Source organism: Crocodylus siamensis, chromosome 4, assembly GCF_052110815.1.
Source record: "Crocodylus siamensis isolate JL-2025a chromosome 4, ASM5211081v1, whole genome shotgun sequence".
NCBI lineage: Eukaryota > Metazoa > Chordata > Crocodylia > Crocodylidae > Crocodylus > Crocodylus siamensis.
In genome coordinates this window covers 29,817,845-29,841,801 of record NC_143398.1, presented here as the reverse complement: position 1 = coordinate 29,841,801, position 23,957 = coordinate 29,817,845, and the positions used below count along the sequence as shown (strand labels likewise).

Below are 23,957 nucleotides of genomic sequence, written 5' to 3'. Positions count from 1 at the left end.
CCACAAGGGCACACTGCTGGGTCATATTCAACTTCTTGTCTCCTTAACCCCCAGGTCCTTTTCTGCAGAGCTGCTGCCCAGCCTGCCAACTCAATAATTAGATTCTATACATGACAAAATTATACATTTGTTAGAATCTTCCATGTATGGAATCTAATTATTGCAGGGTCATCATAAATTCACTGCAGGCAGTGGGGGGAGGGAGAGTTAATGTGGGGAGGTCAAGCAGCTTAGCCCCTGTCTGTGCTTGCCACCTCCCCAGCCTCTGCTCCCTGCTTTCTCACCCGTGCCTTACCCTTGCTCCATGCCAGCAGACTCAATCCCCATTTTAATCTGGGGTATGAAGCACGGCCCCACATCAGTCATGTGGACTTTACGCCACTGCTATGATGTCCCAGGCTGCAGCGTGGATGAAGCCTGCTAGCACACAGCAAGGGTAAGAGAGAGAGAGATGGGCAGGGAAGTAGAGGCTGTGGGAGGGGGAAGAAGGGAGGGAAGAGACTGCAGGGTGGAGGTGATGGGCTACAGAGGAAGCGGAGGCAGGGCAGCAGGCAGCCGCTACAGCCCCAACCCCAGGTAAGGGCTGGAGCCTGAGCCACAGCAGCAGCCAGCCCCCAGTGCACTCATATTTGATTCTAAAATGAGAGGCTTTTTCCTCCCCCTGTTCAATGGGGGGAAGGAACTCATCTTAGAATCGAGTAAATGCAGTATAAAAAAAAGGCACATAGATTAGGAGGTACAGCATATGGAACGAAGAGAAACAAGTTGAAATGCAAAACAATTTTACAGATTCTTGCAAAGAGTAGAAGTGTAGTGAAATGGAGGAGAAAGAAATGTATGCCTAAAATGGGCAACCTGTGGCACATCACGCCCCTGGAAGTGGCAGTTTAATGCACTGTGGCATGCCCAGAAGTTAAAAGATCTCACAGTGGAAACAAAAAGCAGAGAACTGCCACAGCAATAATCCAGTCAGCAAGACACAGAACATCTTCCCATCTGGCCACCTCTGCAACTTCAAAGCAAAAGGACATGGGAGGAATATCTACTAAGTCCAGCCAGGCCTTCATTCACCTCTTCTAAAAAATACCTCTGCGAGGTCCTTCAGACACGTATAAATAGCTGGGTAGTCATCATCACCAAAATGTTAAACACGTCCAACACGTCTGAAAATATGAAACCAACATTGCAAGAAGATTAAAGCCAGTTTGGAAACCCCAGCTGTAATTTCGCAGTTTGATATATACTGCTATAACCATATAGAAAAAATGGTCACCATTTAGGTCACCATTACGCCTTCCCAAAAGTAACAAAGACTATCCCAACAGATCTCTCTGTGACCTGATTTCACATAAAACACACGCAGTATCCCCTTGGCGCACCGGGGGGGGGGGTGTTGTTTCGCTTTTTATTAAGACTATGGAGGAATTTGAAATCAAGGAGGAAGGCATCATGAGAGTATTCCTTCAAGCTTTGAAGAAGAAATGCTTTTTCAGGCAAGTAAGGAAATAGCAAATGACAGCTTGTCAATTTTGCTGAATACAGTAGTGACCCAAACAGAGACAACAGTGGATGGGATCAGACCTTCACGTAAACACAGTGACAAGGAAGATGTCCTATGGTATGTCAGCACAGATACCAATTCTCAACACCTACGTGTAAATATTTTCACTTGAAATTGATGTCTGTCATGATGTTACTGATGCCGTACAACTGAGTGTTTTATTGTGCGTGTGACGGAAAATTCTGACATAACTGAGGACCTGCTTGGCCTATCCCAGCCTGATAGTACCATCATTGTTTCAGACTTGTTTGAAAAACTGAGAAAACATCTTTAAAATTTGACAGTGTGAAAAAACGTTAAACTTGATTGGTCTAAAATAGATTAGACTGGCAGGAAGAATGGTTGTAAATCACTTTTTGGACTACAGATTATTCAAAAATAAAGGTCCTTTACATGTTCTAAATCTTTCTGTTTGATGCATTAGGACAGTATATCTGTGCCCATTAAACTCCACAATGTTTCAGAATTCACTTGATAAAAATGTGGGGGAGGGAGAGCTAGTGCTCAACTGCAACGTTCACTGGGTGTCAAAGGGAAAGGGCCTCAAATGAAAAGAAGCAAACCAGCACTGAGGTCTTGGGAAGGTAAAGTGAATTCGCTGAAGATTGCAAGCTAAATACCAACAAGGCTCAGATGAGGACCCCAGCTTTTGCTTACAGATATTTAATCTCAAAAACCTAATATATTCCTCTACAGGGGAAGGCTTGCCCTTTGTCCTCATCGTTTAATTTAATTGCCTCTTATGACAATTTTTTGTAAATGATTGGTCTCATAATATTTTAGAAGATATTACTTTGAAGAAAACAGAAAGTAGGAGAAATACTGTATTTCATCTTCTACACAATTAAATTTATTTCCATTTAGGCTTGAAAATTTAAAGCAGAAAACAAAATCTGATGGTCTTGTTTCCCAGTCTTTCCATCGTTTTAGATGCTGTCACTTACAATTACATTCCAAATTAAGAGTTAGAATTTCCTGAACTGAAAAATCCTCCTGGACTTGAGAGTAAATGCAAAGAGCTACCCCAAATCATTCTAAAAATCTGTCCTTAAAAGAGATTTTCCTTAGATACATGGCTTTGCCCTTCACTAAGTGCAGATTTCGATTAAAAATGGACTAGAGAACAATCATTTTTTAATCCGAAGTTTGTTAAAAATAAGGAAGTCACCAATCTTTACCCCAACAACTTAGTTCTACTGACAACAACAAAAGGCAACAACTGCTGATACTTCCTTAGCCTGACGAAGGGTTTTGAACTCAAAAGCTTGCTTAAAAATTGTTTTTCCAACTATTTAAGTTGGTCTAATAAAAGATATCAGATTCCCCCAAAGAACCTTGTCTGCCTATGTCCTTAAACCAACACGGCTACAGCCTACACCTCTGTAAGAATTTCTAATAGCATTTTTAAGCTCACTGCTCAAAATTATCAGTGATGCATTAAACCTAGTTCCACTGCAATACAGATTAGAAACACTGGAAAGGCTGCAAGGGTAAGGAAAAACCGGCAAGAGTGCATCTGTATCACTGCCTGCAAAAAAAAAAAAAAATCACTTTATAAAAAAAATCTTCAATTATAACAGCTCAAAGCAATGTTTGTCATCATCTTCTTTTATATGGAGATTTGTATCATGCTTTCTATTAAACTGCAGGAAACAGTAAAATAGCTGCCTGCAGAAAAACTGCTGGAGTCAGTGACAGGTCGATCTGAATGTGAATATCACTGCAAGTGCAACTATTACTGTTTACTCCTTCCCAGTGCATTATTCTATGCTTATGATACTTTCCTCTGGCTGAAAAACTACTAATTCATTTAGGAAAGCTCTAACTAGATGCATGCTCCACAAGTCACATCACCTCTTTAAACTGAAAAGAGAATTAATTATAGCTTATTACACATATATTTCCCTGATTATCCTGTCAAATAAAGCTGTTAAGCAGATGTGATTGTATTCAATTTCCTCATTTTTTAAAAATATGAAGGTCACACCAAGTTTAGATCAATCTGGTAGGGCTTTAATTTTTTGTTTTGGGTTTGTCTGGTTTGGTTTTGTTTTTTCAGAGGGTAGGTGTCAGGGTGGGAAGTGTTTCAAATCTCACCTTGTTGACCTCTGCTTCCTTGCTTCCCACTTTTAAAAGCAAGATTTTTTGTTTCTGGAAGAATGCCCCAAGTATGCCGGTCTGCTATGGCAAAACGAAATTAAAAATATAAGCACTACTTTTGTAAGAGACTCTCATTTGAAGTGGGTCACTACCCATACAAAAGATTTGTGAATATGTAGAGCCAAGTTTTGATATAACACGCATGTATAATGTACGTGTATAAGTACATTTATCATTTTCCATGTACAAAATACAATTACTGGAAGTGTCACCTTACATTCAAAGTCCTCTTGGATTCAGGTAAATATGATACTAAATCCTCCTTCACCCTTCAACTTTTAACTGTTATAATTCCTCCTGTAGCATTGGCTCTCTTCCCCCCAAGTACCCTGCCCAGCTAGCTGATGATCAGGAATCCTGGTTTTCCCTGATTTAAAAAAAAATAGCAAAATTCCCTGATAAAACCCCAAAAATCCATTATTAAAATGAAAGTCCCCTCACTCTATCCCCACACAGCCCCCAAGGCCTGCTCGTGCCCCTCACCACTCCCTGCAACCCCCAGACCTGCCAGAGGGGTCCCCCAGCTGCCAGGGGTATGGGGCCAGGGCCCCAGCAGGAGGCAGCAGCTGCAGCAGCAGAGTGGAGCGCAGCTCCCCCCACTGCTCCCTGCTGCCTCCCTCTGCAGCTAAGCGGGTGCAACCTAGCACTGCAAGGAATAGCGGGGCCGCGCGCGGATCTCCTTGTTGCCGTGAACTCCGCACTGCCCTGGTGATGTGTCCCCTGCGCATGTGGCAGCAACGAAGGACAAAGCGCTGTGCCACCACCCCGACCTGCTGCCACATATGCAGGGGACACATCGCCAGGGCAGTGAGGAGCTCACAGCAGCAAGGAGATCCCCGTACAGCCCTGTTGTTCCCTGCAATGCTGGGGTACAACTGCAGGGCCGTGGAGGCCCCAGGGGAGGGTAGGAGAGCAGGAGGCGAAGCCCACAGCAGGCAGCGTGCGCCCACCCCCACCCCATGCACAGATCTGGGGGGCATAGGCCCTGGAAGTGCACACAGCAGCAGGGAGCTGGCCCCACCCTGCATCCCGCAATGAGCTGCCTGTAGCCACTCACTGCAGCCCTGGCCCCTAAGCTTCATGCACTGCCTAGCTGGGCAGCAGTCCCAGGCCTGCCCAACTCCCTCCCTATGGAGGTCTCAATTTCTCCCCCAACTTACCTATGGGAGCTGCTCTCCAAGCAGCTTAGCAACCATATGCATATACATGTACATGGTGCCCCCTGCCTGACAGCTCTCCTCCTGCTCCCCACAGCCCCCTGCAGGCTAGAACTCTGCCAGCCTGCAGAATGCTTTGCAAAATCCACAGGTTTCTCTGTTAAAATGAGAAATCTGCATTTTCCTCCAACAAAGTGGAAAAATTCACACTTTTCTCTGTGTTTCTATGGGAAACGGAAAACCTGGATTCTTGCTGATGGTTTCTCAAATTCCTCTCTCAAAGCAGCAACTTAACACTGGATGATCTTACTCAGCCAGAAACACTGACTGTCCTTCGCTGCTATGGATGGGAAGATCTCTTATGAGGCTTGGAAAGAGCTGCAGTAGGAGAAGGAGGTTGAAAGGAGGAGAGTCTAAGCACATTAAGAAGAAATAGTTCCAGCACAATTAGAATTTAAGATTTAAAATAAAAGGTTTAAAAAGATGAATACGTGCTTTAACCCCATTCCCGCTCCCATTCCTATGTAAAAATGATCTGTAAGGAAATGTGGTGTTGCAAATATAAAGCTGACAAGAATATGAAATGCTAAAAGTAGAAATGTGGCCAAAAACAAACAAGCAAACCACACCAAAAAAGGAAAAGAAAAAGAAAATCTGAACTTTCTGGAACAGGGAAATTTTAACAAAGGATTATTTTTTCAAATTATTGAAACAGAACATATTTTTGTGGTACTATGTTTTAGAAACATTTTCTTCTCAGAATCACGTATTATGTTTTTTTAAATAACTTGAGGGCACTCCTTGTTTATGAAAAAAAATCACACCCTGACTTAGAGGAAAAAGCTTTAGATGCTAAAAGCCTAAGATAACTTAATGTTAAGTACAATTACAGACTTAACTGGCACCACCAGTTAGGACACTCTCTAGGCAACTGCTCTCAAAAATCCTTCTCTGATTACCTGCAGCAAAAGAAGAACATCCTCTCCACACCAGCATCCCACCTAATCTCACCCTTCACATTCCTTTTCTTACTGATCCTCTGCTGAAGGTTTAATTCTTCCTGTCCGCCTGATTAAAGCTAATCCCCTTTAATTAAATTTTCATATCTGGGGTTAGATGGGGTAAGAGTGAGGAGCTGAAGAGAAGAAATTTGTTGTGAATGTGAACACGAGTTTGAGAGCAGAAACCAACCAGAGCAAGGACCTGAATAAATATATGGCAAGTAAAACATAATCATACCATGATTATGCAAATATATGCATGCATTGCCTAATAACAGCTACTACCCAATCAAAGTAAAGCTATTTACATACTATATGGTTGAAAAATAGCCAGTCTTTATGCAAATTGCAACCTTTCAGCCACAGTACAAAGTTGCATAATGGAAAAAGAACAACGAAGTCACGGGTCAGCAACTCTAGAATCTAGATCAGCCCCATGCTACGCTTGGTAGAGACAATTCCATCACTGTAAATTTTTGTCATGAACCTCATGGCAGATATTGTCACTGTAGTGACTGTATAGGATTTGCTTGGTAGCAGAACAGTTTATCACCATTTTGTAAAATATAAGAATTTTCTTTAACTTCTTATGCTAGGCTGTAAGAATTAATATACATATACATACATATATCCATATACAGATGCACTAATTTTTTCAAAAATGCTGGCTTTTGGAAACAGCCTAACATATATATATCCTTTACACTTTAACTTCCTTCCTAGGCTATTTCCAAAAGTCAGTAATTTTGATAAGTAGAAGAATCACTCAGCAGTTGCCAAAGCTAAACAAAATGAACTTTTCTATTACACACAAGTGTATAAAAACACACTCACACACACACATTCCCCTAGTCCTTAATAAACTAATGAAATAGGACTGCCAAATTAAGGTTAATTTCAGACTTCATCCTGAAAAGACATCCATGCACTCAAATCTTTGTAATCCAGGTGAAATCTGGATCTTTGTAATGTAATCTTTGTAATGCCTGGCGGAGCACCCTACCCACACAGCTCCTGGCCAGTCTCCATGAAGACCCCAGGATCTTGGGGTGGTGACAACACAGGGCCAGGGCAGAGCCCCAGGTCCTGCAGGCAGGGATATACAACAAGTACACCATGTCTCTGCCCTGGCCCTGCACTGTCAACATCCCAAGATCCCAGTTTCTCAGGTCACACCTGCCCATCCCACTCCCAAACACCTCTCCCCACCTGCCCATGGCCCCATCCCAGCTGCCTGACCATAAGCCCTGCCCATGAGCTCTGCCCACATGGCTCCCAACCCCAACAGTGGGTGTTGGGTAGATGAGCCAGGGTACCAAGGAAGTGAAGCTGGGTCACAATGCAGCAGCAGCAGCCATAAGGAGCCACCGCAGCCACTGGTACTAATGGGAAATGGAGTCTAGTAGCTGTGCCCACCAATCCCGACATGCACCCAGGCACATGCCACGGCCTGAGCTGCTCCTGAACCTGGGATGGGCAAGGCTGAGAGATCTGCAACAGCCAGGCAAAAATCACTCCACAGACTGAATCCATGGACTATATTTTGCCTGCCCCGGTTTATATCTACTAAGAACACTTCCTTCCAGAACTTGGAATTGAATTCAGGATTTTCAAACCTCAACACCCTCTGGTAACTAAGTACATGCCTTCTACTGGTTCCAGTTACTGCATTTGTTCAAATGGCCACTGTACAGGCCACGGATCTAAAAGTTCCAGTCTCGTAGATAAACCATGGTTCCATAAGGCACAATGATTTACTTTTTTTAAATTAAAAAAAACTTTGAAAATTATATAAAGTCAAAATAAAGTGTTACGTCTATATAGTCTTGCTAGAAATGCCAGAATTAAGCTTGTCCTTGCAACCACATTTGGCTCTTATCTATATATACCAGGGGCAAGTAATTATTTTGGCTGGAGGGGCACTTAGCAAGTTTTGTTGAACTGTCGAGGGCAATGTGGGTAGCCCTGCCCCTTAAACTGCCCTGCCCCCTGCTCATCCTATTGGTACTGGAAGTCCCAACCCTAACCCCTGACCTTTGCCACTGGAAGTCCCTCCCCTTGACACTCACTCTCCTGCCAAATACTCCTTTTGGGAGTGGGGTTGCCATCTTAGACCAAAAAAAAAAAAAAAAAAAACAACAACACAACAAATCATATACTAGAAATCAAACACCTACTATAATGCCTTTTAATTTTATTATAAAAAAAGTATTTGTCGTGATTTGTGTTTGGGTACTGTATATAGAAGGGATTACATAACAGCTCAAAAATAAAGTCTCGCTCTTACAGAGAGTGTGTTCATGTGGGTTGTGAGGGGGTGTGACTGCATGTGGGGGCATAGGATATGTTGATGTATGTTTATATGTTGGTGGGGGTGGTGTGGCAAGGTGTGGGTGAGTGAGGTTTGTGGGGTGTGAGGGAGTGTGGGGGGCATGACGGCCCGTCACACACTCCCCCACTTGATGCGCAGCCCCCGCTGCTGGCAGCAGCAGCAAGTGGGGACTCAGGGCATTCATGCCCGGTGCAGGCACTGGCTGGTATTGCTGTGCATGGGGTGGGCAAGAAGCACAGCTTGCCTGAAGCCTCTATCTTAGAGGCTCGGCATAGCGCATCTGGAGCTCCAGCACTTGCACTGGGGAAGTGCCATGCTGGACTCTGACAGGAAGCAGGGGTGGGGCTCCCCTCCACTTCTGGCAGAGCCCTGGGACCTGAGCAGCAAGGGGCAAGAAAGGCAGGTGCAAGTGCAGGAACTGCAGGCCCCGGGTGTGAGAAGCAGCCAGGCAGGCTGTGCTCCTTGCCCAGCACGCAGCGCTGGCTGAAACCACACCCCACCAGGCACCAGCACCTGTGCCAGGCATAAGCACCCTTAGTGCCCTGCCTGCTGCTGCCAGCAGCAGGGGCTGCATGCCATGTGGGGGAGTGTACAGTGTCCTCACCCCCTCACCCGCCCTCACATCCACACTTTGGCAGGCCGAGCTCTGCACTGCCACCACCCTGCTGGGTGCAGGCTCCTTGCTGCACTCTGCACTTCTGTCCAGCCTGCAACTCCACCCCCCTGCCTCAGCACCAGCCCCGTAGCTTCCCTACCTGCTGCTCCAAGCAAGCTGGATGTCTGGGAAGCCAAACCAGTTCCCATGGGGTGACTACAGCAGAAGCCATGCCCAGAAGCTGCCTGCTGGGCCCTTCCCCCCCAACAGGATGGGGCACAATTCATTGGGGGGAGGGGTGCCACAGGCTGGATGAAAGTGCCAGGTGGGCTGGATCTGCCCACGGGCAATACTTTGCCCACCCTTGATATACATGCAATACAACCTTTAAAACTACATGATTACATAGAATTTTTTTTCCCCAGGATTCATAATTCATTAATTGCATAAGATGTACAGTGCTCAAGAAATAAGTGCATACGGCTGTCCTAATTCGTATCTCTGCCTCAGCTATCACAGAAAATGGAAAGTACCTGACCTGCCACAGTGTCCCTACCTATATGATGTAGAACAAGTCACTAAAACCCAAATTTTCACACCTGGTCACCAATATCGTGCTCCTCATTTTTTGGATGCCTGAACTGTGACATCTGGAGCCAGATTTGCAGAAGCATGAAGTGCTCAAGTGCAAGTGAAGTACAATCAAATACTAAATTCACTGAAATTTCAAACTATACACCTCTGAAATTAGGCACCTAATACTAGTGTAGTCTTTTTACACTAATGTCTCTACCTTATTTCTCCATTTTTAAATATATTTTCCTTTATACACATGCATATAAGTAACTCAGTGGCATTCCTAGAAATTAGTCAGAAACACTAATAATCATAATCATCTTATTTTGCACCATGTAAATTAAGAGATTTTATATTTTTTCAGATTATTGTCTGATGAAATAAAAACTAAAGCATATTCCTTACCAGACATCTGTGACAGGTAACAAATAAAGAAGTGGAGAGATTTCTGGCGTGCTTGTCATGATAGTATATTTTTGAAATTTAAAACAAACTCTCCTGAAAAAAGGATTAAATGAAAGTGTTCTTAACGAATGGGCAAGGTGTGCTTCTTAAATCAGTGACGATGTCCCATTGATTTAACAACTGTTGATATGCAGTGGCTACCATTTGAGTATGCAAAAGACCAGAAAAAAATCTGAGCACTTGAAAGGTGCTAGTTGTTATAAGCATAAGACATTCCTGCTCTGAGCCACTTGGATCAATAATACTTGCAATGACTTTGGAGAAAGCTACTTGCCTTCACAGTCAGAGGTAATTCCGTAACGAATCAATATGGATGCTGTAGTTGTTTAGAGTCCTTGCTTCCTTCTCATGTCCTTGTTGTGACAAGGTGTTTAGCAGAATTTGCAGATTCGTTGGATAATAAGTACTTATATATAAGTCCAATTCCTTTCTAATTTGTAATTTGGCATTTTCTCAGACAAATATAAAACTATTTATGTTCCTTCCAGTTATTTCCCTAGGAAATTGCATTAATTCCATTAAGTGGTAGCAAGATCATCAATGCAGACATAACAAAAGTAAACCATCTATTACCTGCATGAGACAGTAACTGGCAATATGCACATATTTTAGCTTTAATAAAAATAAGTAATTCATAACAAGTCATGTTTAAAAAATTTGCTATCAAGATTAAATAAAAAAACCATCCTAGGTAGTTCGTACACAACATGAGAAAAGTGTGGAACCAAATCTGGACATTACCAATTCAGCCATCATCAGTATGAGAGAACACCCAAGCCAGCTGTTTTTCAAATAGAGGGCTGTGGAGACACTTGAGGATGGGCTGAAGGGCAGCTGATAACACCAATCCCCTGCTCCCTCCCCCAAATATTCCATGTTGTGTCAGGCTGACCCATGCATTATCTTCACCACAGGATGCAGCAGAGTTGCCTTTAATGCAGGCACAGTACAGAGATAACCAGCTTTGCTGAGAGGCAATGCAATGCATGCAGATGTAAAAGGAGATGGAGTTGGGTTCTGAGACTGCTTGGGTGGAAAGGGAGGTGGGACCACCAAAAAGAGTGAAAACCACTGATCAATAGGTTGTGATCAATGAACCCCTAAGCAATAGGTTCATTGCAAGATCCCCATTGTTCCTGAAATGCCTCAGAAATGCTCCAAAGGGCTGCCAGGCTTCAAACCACCTCAATCTTATCCCCAACTGATCTCTGGCAAGTAAGGTTTACAAAAATAAAGAGAAATCGCTCACCTTATGCCTTGATATGTGTTACTCAAGCCACATAAAGCTATAGCTCAAGAATGAGAGAGTAAGAAAAATAAACCTATAGAACAAACAGTAGAAACATACCCAAACCTAACCACAAGGAAACCAAATAGACAAATCAACTTGAGGCACACCACATAAGAACAGTAGTTTATCATCCAGACTTCAAAAGATCAAACCAAAAGAAATGAATTGGCAAAAACTGTAAAAAGAAAACAAAGACATCTGTTAACAAGACTAAGATGAGCTTAGAGATGCAGCTAGATAAATTTAGACTTGCTCATTGATATTTGTTTATGATTCCATAAAGCAAAGTTTGTGTCAGTAAAGAGCCTAATATATCAAAATATCATAAAAGAAAGGTACTGTGCTGAAGTACTCAGCCAACTTCTAATTTAGGAGGTATGTCCTAAATATAACATAAGGTATGGCCTCACCGCTCTGCCACAGCCAGGGCCAGGCCCGGCTGCACAGCACACAGACTGGCACTCCCCTGCCCTATCTACCCTCCCCTTCCCCCCGCCCCCCATCCAGCCTCCTGTTGGCACTGCAGCTCCAGAGTCCTGGAACTGCAGCTGCCAACATCTGGGCCTGCATGTAACAGGGCATGATGCAGTGAGCTGAGCAGCTGTCCCGCCTTCCTGCCTGTCCATCCACTGCAATGAGCCACTGGGAGGTGAGTTCGTGCCAGCCCTGAGGGAATGCAGCCCAGGGCAGCTGCCCCTGATGTTCCTGGTGCAGCATGGCAGGAGGGCAGGACAGCTACTTGGCACGCTGCATCGCACCCCATTCTGTGTGGACCCAGCTGCCCGAAGGGCATGGTGGCAGGACTGCACAGTGCCAACAGGAAGCCAGGCAGTGGGATGGATGTGGGGGAACAGAGGAGTCTGTGTGCTGCGCAAGCTGGCCTGCCCCAGCCCAAGCTATGGCAGAGCAGAGCAGCATGCGATGCACCGCTCCCTCCTCAGGCTCCCAGCAGTGACTGGCAGGCCATACAGGATTAATTGGCATCTTTCCAGCCCTCAGCAACTCAATAAACTCACTAAGTGGCACTCCAGCCCAAATAATTGCCCACTTCTGCCCCAAGAGAATATCTAAATAAATCCCACCAGATATATGAATCTAAAGAGCAAATCAAAACAGAAACTATGATAAAAATGGAAGTTAAATAACTCTGTCCCATAAGTTCTGATTGCCCACCTAGAAGAAATACTGTATTTATTCGAATTTATCCCTCATGCTGGGGGAGCCCTTCATCTTAGATTCAGGTGAAAGGAAGGAATATGGAATCTAACTACAGGCAGCTGCTGTAGCTCTGACTAGTCCCGAGACTGGGTCAGGGCAAGACAACAGTTGCCTCCCCCCCACTCACACACACGCTGCCTGCCCTCTGCAGCCTCTGCCCCATCACTATCAGGCACAGCTCCAGCACCATTAACTTCCAGGGCAACGAATAAATGGAAACTCCATCCCCTGCCTGGCCAGTCAGCAGCAGTATAACTCTGGCCTCACGAAGCCACCGCACGACCAGCCAGGGGTGTGCTGCCATGAGCTCTGTGCCCAGGAGGGAATGGAGCCAGAGCTATGTCTGACAGTAAGGGATGGGTGGGAATGGGTCACAGACTGTGGGGAGCAGTGAGGGGAAGAAGCCGCCTGACTCCCCCAGCTGTCTGCTCCCTGCCACTAGCTTGCTTGCTGTAGCAGTGGGGGGATTAATTTAAGGCAAACTTCCTATAGTTAAGATTCCATATTCAGAAAATTATAACTAAATGTATACATTTTCCATATGTAGAATCTAATTGTTTGGGTCGGCTTAAATTTTAAGTCATCTTGGATTCAGGTAAATACAGTTCCTGTCACCTAACAAATCTAGTAATGGAATCATCAGAGGTCACCAACCTCTAATTCATCACCAGGGATCCTGGTTTTCTCCGATTAAAAACAAACAAACAAAAAACACAAACAAAAAAACCCACCAACAACAAAATCACAAATTCTCTGATAACTCCCCCCCCACCCCCCCCAAATCTGCGATTAAAATAAAATGCCACTGTATATACAGGTATCAATTGAACACAATGTTTTATTGATATATTTACAATTTTAAAGCCATTTGGAAGCATACCAGTGGAAGCACTAAATTAAAATAAATTCTAAATACCTATTGAGTTTTGGTATTAGATTTAGGGTTTTTTATCATGGAAAAATCAGAGCTCCCCCTGCCCCCTTAGCTCACAGAATGCAGGTCCAGGCCCTTCAATCCCAAGCCACAGCTCCCCAACCCTGGTGGTACCACTCACTCCCCAACCACAGCCCTCCCCCCCCCAGTGCCCCTTATCTCCCTGTCCCCACCCTAGAGGCCCCCAGCCCTGCTAGTGCCCTCACTCCCCCTCTACAGCCCCCTAAAGCCTGCTGTTACCCCTCTCTCCCCCCAACAGCTCTGCTGGTGCTCCTCACCTCCCACCCACAGCCCCCTGCCTGCCCCCCCAGTCCTGCTGGAGGGGGCAATCATCTGCCAGGGCTATGGGGCCAGTGACCCAGGTCTGCAGCCATCTGCCCCCTGAAGCAGTGCCCAAGCCCTGGCTGCCTCTGGGAGATGGCTGCTGCAGCATAGCAAAGTGCAGAAACCAGTTCCTCCTCTCCCATGGGCAGCATAGCCAGAGCAGAGCCAGTGATGGCCAGAACCAAAGACATTAATAAGCAATAAATATGTGCTTCTTGAAGGCATTTGGAACTTTTGTCTAATATGAAGCTTGTATTTTTGTAACCCAGTAAATGTAACTTGTAACTGTTTGTGGAACTGACTAGGCCTCAAAGACAAAGCTATAGCTGTGAAATTAGCTGACTTAATAGTTCTTTCTTGCTCAGAATTTAGCCTTGACAATGATAAAAACTGGATTCAACTGCCTAGCTTTTGCAGCACATTCCTGGAAAGGACATCTCAAAAAAGCACAGTCAGAGAGCTCTAAAGGGGCTGGATTTAGGCGGGGTAATGTTAATTTCAAACCTGAAGATGCTGTGTTTCAATTTGCTTATTGGATAAACCCAAGCTTGGGCAGTAACTTATTATAATGATTTCTAACATCTTTTAACCCTATAGCATAACAGCTATAAAGTAATATTATGAATGGCTATATAACTAAAAATTAGCATTATTAGAATATAAAAGAACACACACGTCATAGTAACCCTTGGGAAGAATGGAACAGAAGGGTTATTGCTGTCCCATACCCCATGGGTATCTCTTACTCCCTGTGAGAGAAAGGACCAGATCCTGACTGAGAGGCTTCCACCGGTTCTGCTTCGGTAAGCCCAGTTCAGAGACGTCTGACTTCGCTGATTCAACTTGACGTGTATTTTCTAACTGAGGGACTATCGATAAGTTACTAACCAAGTGGGAACTCTTGGTTAATTTCTTTATTCACTTTATTATCACTGTCAATTTTAAACTGTATTGTTATGCTGTCTGTTTATTAGCTTAACCTTTTTATTAACTATTATATCGGCAAACTATATCTTTTGTTATCATAAGTAAAATTCATTCTTTTTTATAAGTGAAACTTGTCATTGTTTTCCTTTCCAACATCACCTCCTTGATCCCGAACCAAAAAGCCCAGTGGCTAATAAAGTTGCAGTGCTCAGTCAGTCTGTAACTAAATTGATATACTCACAGTGCCCAGCTGGCCTGTGACAGGAGCCCACGGTGGGGCAGGTGTGGGCTGCCTGCTGAGGTCTCAGGCAGTGCAGGGGAGAGGGTCGCTCCCTGCCACTGTGTGCACACCCAGGAGGACAGGGGGACCCATACCTCCAGACCTATATGCCCCCCCCTCCCGGGCCTCCACAGTGCAGTGGGCAGGACCTGGAGCAAAAGGGAAAGAGGGGCTGGGCAAGGAAGCTCTTTACTGCTGCGTGCTCCATGCTGCCCTGGCGAGACATCCCCTGTGCACCCAGCAGCAGCGGGGACAGCAGCACAGGGTTGTGACCCTCGCTGCTGCTGGGACCACAGGGGGTACATCGCCAAGGCAGCACAAAACTTGAATGGCAAGGAGTTTCCCCGCCCAGCCCTGCTCTGTTCTTCCACACTGGGTCCCAGCTGCTGCACCATGGAGGCCCCAGAGGAAGGCAGCAGAGAGGAGAGCCCAAGCCCACACCAGGCAGCCTACCCCATGCATAGATCTGGGGGTCACAGGTCCCCCTCCCTACAACCCCTGGGAGTGCACGTGACAGCAGAGAGCTGGCCCCATGCCCCCACCCTAGCCATCCATGGCCCCATTCCTTTTCCCACTGGGGCCCTGCAACCGTGTGTTCTGGCCCTGGACCCGAGGACCCACGCACTGCCTGAGCCAGGCAACAGCCCTAGCCCTGCCCAACTCCCTCCCTCCTTCTCTAGGGGGGCTTACTCCCCCTTCTGCTCCTGCCAGGCTTATGTGCAGGAGCTGCTCTCCAGGCTGCCTCACAGCCATGTGCGCACATGGCACCCTGTGCCTGACCACCACCCCCTTCCCCCCGCACTTGCTCCCAGGCTCTTGCAGACTGGAACCTGGCTAGCCTGCAAAGAGCTCTTTGCAAAAGTGCAAAATCCACACGTTTCTCCATTAAAATGAAAAGACTATGTTTTGCTTGGGTAAATGGGGAAATCCACTTTTTTTTTTCATTTTTTCCATGGGAAACAGAAAACCTGGATCTCTATGCATCACTTACATAATTAACAGTTCTCTCATCCTCCCTTAATTAGTTGCCATCACAGCCGGGAGCTTTCCATAGGCCATACCTCAGCCTTTTACTAATAAAAGCTTCAGCACTGGATTAGACAACAGAAATGTAGAAAATCTGTATCCTGTATAAACAGCAACATAGAATAAAAACTGTTTTTTCCAAAAGAACTTCCAGACAGCCGCACAGAATTATACTTAAAATCACAGAAAATTATGGCTGGAGGGACCTCCAAAGGTCATCTCACCCCCTCCTCAAAGCAGGACCATCCCCAACTATATCATTCCAGCAAAGGCTTTATCTAGCCAGGTCTTAACATTTAAGTCTTCTGTCAAGCAGAACCCCCAAAAGCAAAAAAGTTATACATTCCATCCCAGCTCTAGTTTTTGAAAAGGATTTTTTTTTAAACATGTGTGCTTTGAAACAGAATACAGATTTGCAAACATGTCATAGTCTGTAACTACCTATAGACTGGCATACCCCAATCAGCCCATAATTATATGAAAAATCTTCCTTTTAAAAGTTATACATATAAAAAAATCTATTCATATATTTAACTATTCACCCACTGAATCCAGATTTTTATTAAATGTCTTTCTAGAATCCTAGAGAAGCAGAGCTGGAAGAGACATCCAGAGGTCACATCTAGTCCCACCATGTCCCTGAGGCAGGATCAGCTCTATCCCAGCCACATCCAGGACCGTGCATCCCTGCCATTATTACTTAGCCCAACTTACCAGACCAGGTGAGTGCACAGGCTCTGATCTGTCCAGTTGTTCAGGCTTTTCTCTCTCCTTAAGCAGCAGTGAAGACATTAAAACCACTACCAAAAATAAATATTGATGACATCTACCGAGATCTATACCATCATCATGATTCCCTCCAAGTATACAAAACAAAGGATAAGGTCTATGTAGAAAAATGATATAAACTACTACAGAGCTCTCACTCAGTTTTATCCAGAGCTGCAGTCAGCAACTGACAGTCTGTGAATTGGATCCATCCCACAGATGCGTGGCTTCAGCAGTAGGGCGTACCTTCTGCGGGCACGTTCCCCAGGCCACTAGAAAGAGACAGCGGAAGCAGCAGGGTCTTACTGCCCTCCCATCTCTGACCAGGGGCAAGTCATTCTCGCTCACATCCAAAAAGGGTTGTCTGCTACAGATCTAGAGGCATTATTTTCTCACCATCCTCCAGCACAATTAATCCATGAAATAAACATGTTAATTTTAATCACAATACTTAATTTTTCCCAAAGATTTCTCACTCATGGAAGCAAGCGGCTTACAAATTTTCAAGGCCAGCGGTTAACTGTCAGTTAACAGCAAGCACATCAACATCCCTTTTATTCTTACTACCAGTTCTGTTCTCCAGCCCTCAGCAAGGGCATGAAGTTTGTTATTTCAGTCCTATCTATGCCTTTTTAAAGAAAAGAAACAAAAGAAAAGGAAGACAGTGCCATGTGCAGCTTCAAGTGTCCACTCACAAGTAATCAGGCACTGTGGGTTGTTTGTTATGGTGCCATGTTGCTGAGCTGCCAAAGTTTTAGTATCACTGCAGTACTTCCTCATCTATCTCAGAGGTACAATGAGAACAAGTGGTTTTTAGAAGAGGAAATAGTGTTTAAGGTCTATAAAAAGCTTTGGGCTGCTTTTAAATAAAGCTAGTCTCAATATACTACTACAAAGAGTTAAGATAATATAACTGGAACCAAAAAATAAGGAATTAAAAGCATTGAATATTGGTTCCAGACCTACTCTTTAAGACCAACTGCATGAAAAGTATTTGACTGAAGAATATGGATTTCACACACTAACAGACACAGGAGGTAACATGTTTAATCTTGCAAGAAAAAGACAGAATCTGGATCCCTATTCAGCCAGCTCTGCCAGGTAACTGATTAAATGGCTGTGGCAAGTGCACACGACAAGGAGCCAGTCAATTATTTTCAGCCACAAATTGCAATACACTAGGTAAAAAGTTTAAAAGACTGAAGGGACCACAGTATTATTCAGAAGCCCAGAAAGGATGTTTTGCAGCATTTCATTATGTCACTATATACTATATGTAGTGACATGCCCAATAGTAATAACAATGATTAACAACTTTAATAGCTGGACTACACTTCCTTAAAATAGTGAATTAAAAAAGAAAAATCTCTGTACCTTATAGAAGACATTAGAATTTAAATAACCTTTTTTAAGCTAAATAAATTTGTGGTTCATTACAAGGATCCTGGTTTTCCCTGTTTAAAAAACCCACACTCTCATTAAAACCCCCAAATCCACATTTTTCCACAATTCAAATGAAATGTCATTAGATACACAAGTATCAGCTGAACATAATGTTTTATTAACAGTTACAATTTTAAAGCAATTTAGATGCCTACCAGTGCCCCAATCATTATAATAGAATAAATTCTAAATAACTATACATTTAGCCATTGGATTTGGGGTTTTTATCATGGAAAATCAGAGCTCCCCCGTCCCCTTCACTCACTGAACCATGGGTCTAGCTGTGCCGGTCTCACATGCTGTTTTGTGATGCTGACCTGCCCTGATATGCCGGTGCCCTGACTCTGCCCACGTCATTGCCTCTCACTCCCAACCCACAGCTCCCCCACCCTCACCAGCCCTTCCAGTGCTCCCTCACTCTCAGACCACAGCCCCCCCACACCCCAGCACTGCTGGTGCCCCTCACTCCCAACCCACTGCCCCCCATCCCCAGGCTCCAGCCCCCGCAGTGAGAGAGGAAGGGGGTGGGTATGTGGAGAAGGGGTGTGAGCCTAAGTGACATGGGTGGCAGGGAGGGCACAGTCGGGCATTGGAAACACAGAGGGAGGGGGTCACATCACCCCAGATTTCTGCACCCGCAGCGGGAAGTCAGATTGCAGCCTGGCTGTACTAGCTTCAGGCACGAGCTGCCTCCATGGCCCAGCAGGCAGGACCCAGTGTGGAAGGGCATGCTGTGCTACCATGGCCACCAAGATAAGGCACGGCAGTGGTGTGGAGTTGTGCCTCCTGCTGCTGCCAGGCAGCCAGCCAGAAGGCACCTCACCTCGGTGGCCATGATGGCACAGCACTTCCTTCTGTGCCGGGTCCTGCCCACCGGGCCACAGAGAAAGTTTCTAACAAGGAATAATGGCCACAAGTTGTTGGAGAGTAGGTTTAGATTAGACATCCATAAGAACTACTTCACAGTTAGGGCAGCTAGGATCTGGAACCAACTTCCAAGGGAAGTGGTGCTGGCTCCTACCCTGGGGGTCTTTAAGAGGAGGCCTAATGCCTACCTAGCTGGGATCATTTGAGCCCAGTTTTTTCTCCTGCCCTGGCAGGGGGTCGGACTTGAAGATCTATAAGTTCCCTTCCGACCCTACTTCTATGATTCTGCACAGTTGGTCTGGCCAGGCTGCAGCCCTGAACCTCACTGTGGGCACAGAAAACTATGGGGACATCCCCCCCGCCCCCAAAGACTTACCTAGAGAGAGCTGTGGAAGCTGCTGTCCACCACACTGCCTGGCTGCCACGTGCGTATGTAGGCATGCATATGCATGTTGCGCCCCGTGTCCCCTGCATCCTGTTCCCCCAAGCCTCAAGCAGCCCTTTGCAGGCTGAAACTTGGGTAGCCTAAAAGAGGAAACCCACCATTTCCAAGGTTTTTCCTCTTCAAAGGAGAAAATCCACATTTTTCTCCTTTAAAGGTGAAAATCTGCATTTTGCCATATTTTTCCATGGCAAATGGAAACCCAAGATCTCTTTTCATTACCCCCCAAAATACTGGTTTCATATACCACGTCCACCCAGTATTGCAATCACAACATCAATCAAAGTAAGTGGCAGCAAAGTATAACAAAGTAAAAAGCACAAATGGAATCCCATCAAGAAACTGCAGTCATGGTATCTCATTGCATTTTGCTCATCAATACTTATAGCAGGCAAGAAAAAGTTTGTCCACATAAATAATGCTTTAACATTTTGATTCTAATAAGCAAATGATAATCTAAAAGGGAGATGCTAATAACCAGCAGGGTGGATTAATTTATATCAAATTATGATTTAAGTCAACAAGCCAAAAGCCCTACTCATATAACTGATTTTTATCAATTTTTTTCCCAATTTTTACACACACACACACACACACACACACACACGTACGTATGTGTATATGTGCATTATACACACACACACATTCTAATACAATAAAGGGCTGCGTCTGTCTGTCTGTCCGTAACACTTTTGGCCAATTGCACGTGCGCCACCGGAAGAACAGGCGGGAATTGGCAGCGTAGCCCGAGCTGTACAAGTCCAAGTTTGAGCTGCTGCCAGAGAAGTTTGTGGCAGCGGCAAACACGCCCCAGCAACCCAAGCAGCAGGGCTTCCCCACACCTCCCTGCCTGAGGTTGAAACGAAGAGTTATCACCCATCCCTGGTTCGCCCAGAACAGCTGATTCAAACAGAACAGGGAGGGGGAGGTGGCGATCAGGCAGGGGAGCAGGGTGGGGGGAAGAGAACAGGGAGTCATGGTAGCAGCTGTTGTCGGGGCTGTGCGGAGGGGAGGAAGGAAGCAAGAGGAGCGGGAAGAGGGCCCCAACAACAGCCACCAGGGAGGGGGAGATAGTGGGGAAAGAGAGAGGCTGCGCAGGCCCCTGCAGGCGTGGGGCAGGGGAAGGGTCATGGTGGCCGGTGAGATTGCCCCCCCATGGTGTCTGGGGCCAGGGAGGGGAGGTTAAACACCCCATCCCCCGCTCAAACTTACTGCTGGCTGCACCTGCGGACTACAAAGCTACAAATCCCAAAGGCACCTGAAAGCAGGAAGATGAAGTGATGATCCAGACTCCTGCTCCTTTGATTTTGGACTGCAAATCCCAGAGACCTCAGGGGCAGCAGGAAGAGCAACCAAACACACAGCCCATGCTGGCTACATGCCAAAGAGTGATGCTGTAGTGCCCCCTTCCCCCCCCCCCCACACACACACAGCTTCTAGCTTGAGACACTGCAGGCATGTGGCTCCATTTCCTGAATATCTGTTCACTTCTGTTTCAATTTAATCTCTGCAACTTAGACTAACCTGCAAAGACCAAATCAGTTCAGCCTCTGGCTTTTTGACTATCTGTATTTAGCCTAGATGCTCATACCATAGCACCATTTTCCTCTTCTGCAGTTAGGCCTCTTCACTGATATTTTATGTTAAGACTACTGGCAAGAAACTGAGGTGAAGCAAGTGCCTGATCCATCTGCTTCTTTACTGCCTACAAGAAATGTCCAACAGCAAAGTTAAATTGCTTTCATGTTTCTTGAACTTCTTTCTAAATTTCAACAACTTCCTCAATACAGTACCAGTCCTTCTGTAGTTTGTCCAAAACTACAGAAATAGGTTTTAGTACATTCAGCATATCTTCTATAGCTCTCTTTAGTCCAATATTGACTACACTAGCCATGATACTTCCACCAATTTTGTCACAATTTTCTTCAGAGAAGGTCATCAAAATAGGCCAATAAATAGCTCAAAGCATTCAACCACTGAATTCTCTTGTATAAGCTGGGGGAGAAGTAGCTGGGATCCCCTAGCTCCCAGCTCCTTTCAGTCAAGCTGAAGCAAACTGGTTGGTACAAAAGTATTTCAACATTTTCCTTTATTCCTGGAATCCTCAGATCTTTGGCGAAAAGATACACCAAATGAACAATATTGTAAGTAGGGCCTGATTTAAATCATGATTTCACTTTTTTCATGAAAATCATTTAATTTAATGAAAAATGTGATTTGCAACAAAATGCCACAATATGTCCACTTGCTGCGGAGTTCCATATCATGGCACTTTGTTCGAACAAGACAGCTGCTCCAGCAGCAAAAGCCTAACAAGGCCAAGGGAGGGGGGAAGGGCTTGCAAAAGGGATGGTGGGTGCAGGAGGGGGTGTCTGCTCCTCCAGGCAGGAAGACTATCTTGGCAAATGGCCCTGGCACCAGGGCAAGGGCTATTTGCTCTTTCAGGCAGGAATAATGGGGTGCCGGGGATTTGGGGTGGGAGGGGATGGGGGGGAGGAAGAACACACATAGAGGAGCAAACAGCCCCTCCCCTACCGAGCACCAAGGCTTTCTGCCTGAAGCAGCCAGTAGCTGCCTCTTCCAGTGGGGGGGGGAAGCAGAGGGAGACCATGGGCTTTTCAGGAGCAATCAGAGGCCTTGGGAGCAATTAAACCTTCCCCTTCAGTTCACTTTAAGCTGTTTCGTTTTTTAAAAGGAAAACTTGATTATAAATTTAAACTAAAAAGTTTTTTTTTTTAATTATTTCTTTCTTTTTTAATTCATCAATTTTTATCCACCCTTTAACTAGCACAGACTGTAGAACATTTTGTATTCCTAGGAACAACTCTCCAAATGGGGACTAGAGAGTCCCCAGTTTCTCAAATGTCATATATACATTCTAAATATTTTCCAGGTTACTTTATTATAAAGGTATTATTGACCCAAACCACACACTTTATAAATACCCAGGAGTTTAGGAAGGTAACCACACCAGTGGGGAAAAAAGGACATGATTTTATTCAAGCAGTGGCAAATTTGTTTCTTCCTGGTGTGATTAAAAGCACTCAAGGTATATATCTATGCTGCACTCATTACCAGAAGGAGCCTCAAACCACCCAGCTTAGGTAATGACAGTTGTCTTGTCATAGCAGCAGAGCTCACACACACTAACTGCACTGATACCAAGGTGGTTTTGCAACCTGACATGAACTCCATACTGCTACCAGTACCAAGCTACAATTAGTTAAGCTACAAATTAGTTTGATGTCTACACTATGCAGTGAGGACATATTCTAAGAATGGCCTGCTTTATCTCCATAGTCAAGTTGATGAACTGATAACAATCTCCAGTATTTCCTTTATTTTCCATCTACATCATACCCTGCTTTTCTGTTCATAAAAACAATTTGCAATTTGACCACTATTTTTTCAGCTTTCTCTATAAAAAAATAAAGTAGAGAGAAGATGGCAGTTACTTGCATGATGGCTGAAAGAGGGACCCAGCTCATGGATCTACGTATTCAAAAATATCCATCTGAATGGATTATGTATATAAATTCAAGAAATACTTATGTGTGTTGTTCAGATGTACATCTAATAAAATAACAAAAGCAAGCACATAAAGGTAATATGGTGCCAGAAACACAGCAGGAGACTAGTGAGATAAGCAGCCTATTCCTGAGTGTACAATTGACTCCTGTGATATACAGGCCAGGGAAAAGACTATTTTAAATTATGCTAGTCAATAACACATACAACTTTAAACAGGACTTTCTACTTGATGTAGGTAAAATAAATAGTGTTTGAAAACTTTAACTAGTCATAGTTAGCCCCAGGGATTAAATATGGAATCCCGAGTCTACATTTAAACATCTATTTTTTTAAGTCTTGGCCAAAGAAAACACTATCCATGCAGAGAATGTGTTTATAACTTCAATCTTTAAGCAGCTCTTAAGAACGGTGTAAATCATACATTCCCCCTCAGAGGACATGAACATGTCAGACATCAACATTTAAAACCAAACCCTCTCAGCTAAAAGGAACAAAACTCTTGGCAACTTTCTTAAAGTATTAAGAGGAAAATTAGATCTATGCTTTATTCACACAGTAACTCAAAAACAATGCACCTTATTTAATTCATACTTTCCATAAACAAACATTCCCTTGATAGTGACAAAATTAACTATATATCATCACTATACTGATACCTGGCACCTTGAGGAGCCATGCCCTACAGCCGCCAATCTCTTTACCAACATCAAAGAAAAAAAATGCACATTCCATTTAAAATTAACATTTGAAATCTCAGCAAATGGTCCAAAGGTGCAGAGATCAACAAAATGGCTAAAAGAAAAGGATTGTTATTCTACATACCCCACATCCTTTGCAACTGCAAACAAGCATGACATTTTACTGTAAAATATAACAAATTGTTTGAGTGAGAAACTGTGTGCAATGTTAGAGCAGGAAATGATGGCAATGAACAGGGTTTGAGTTTGGGACTGGTAAAGGTTTTAAGCTATGGCTGTAAAATGTTCCCCTATCCCAGAAGCTCTATCTGCCTACAAGAACACGTAACAACAGAACACTACTACCTGAGCTGAACTAAAA

At 44.5% G+C, this 23,957-nt stretch overlaps 1 protein-coding gene across 2 annotated transcripts in view; it reads right to left on the bottom strand.

Moving 5' to 3' along the window:
• Nucleotides 1-23,957, bottom strand: part of TBC1D22A (TBC1 domain family member 22A) — a 449,980-nt gene that overhangs the window by 263,035 nt on the left and 162,988 nt on the right. The gene's annotated exons all lie outside the window — the stretch shown is intronic.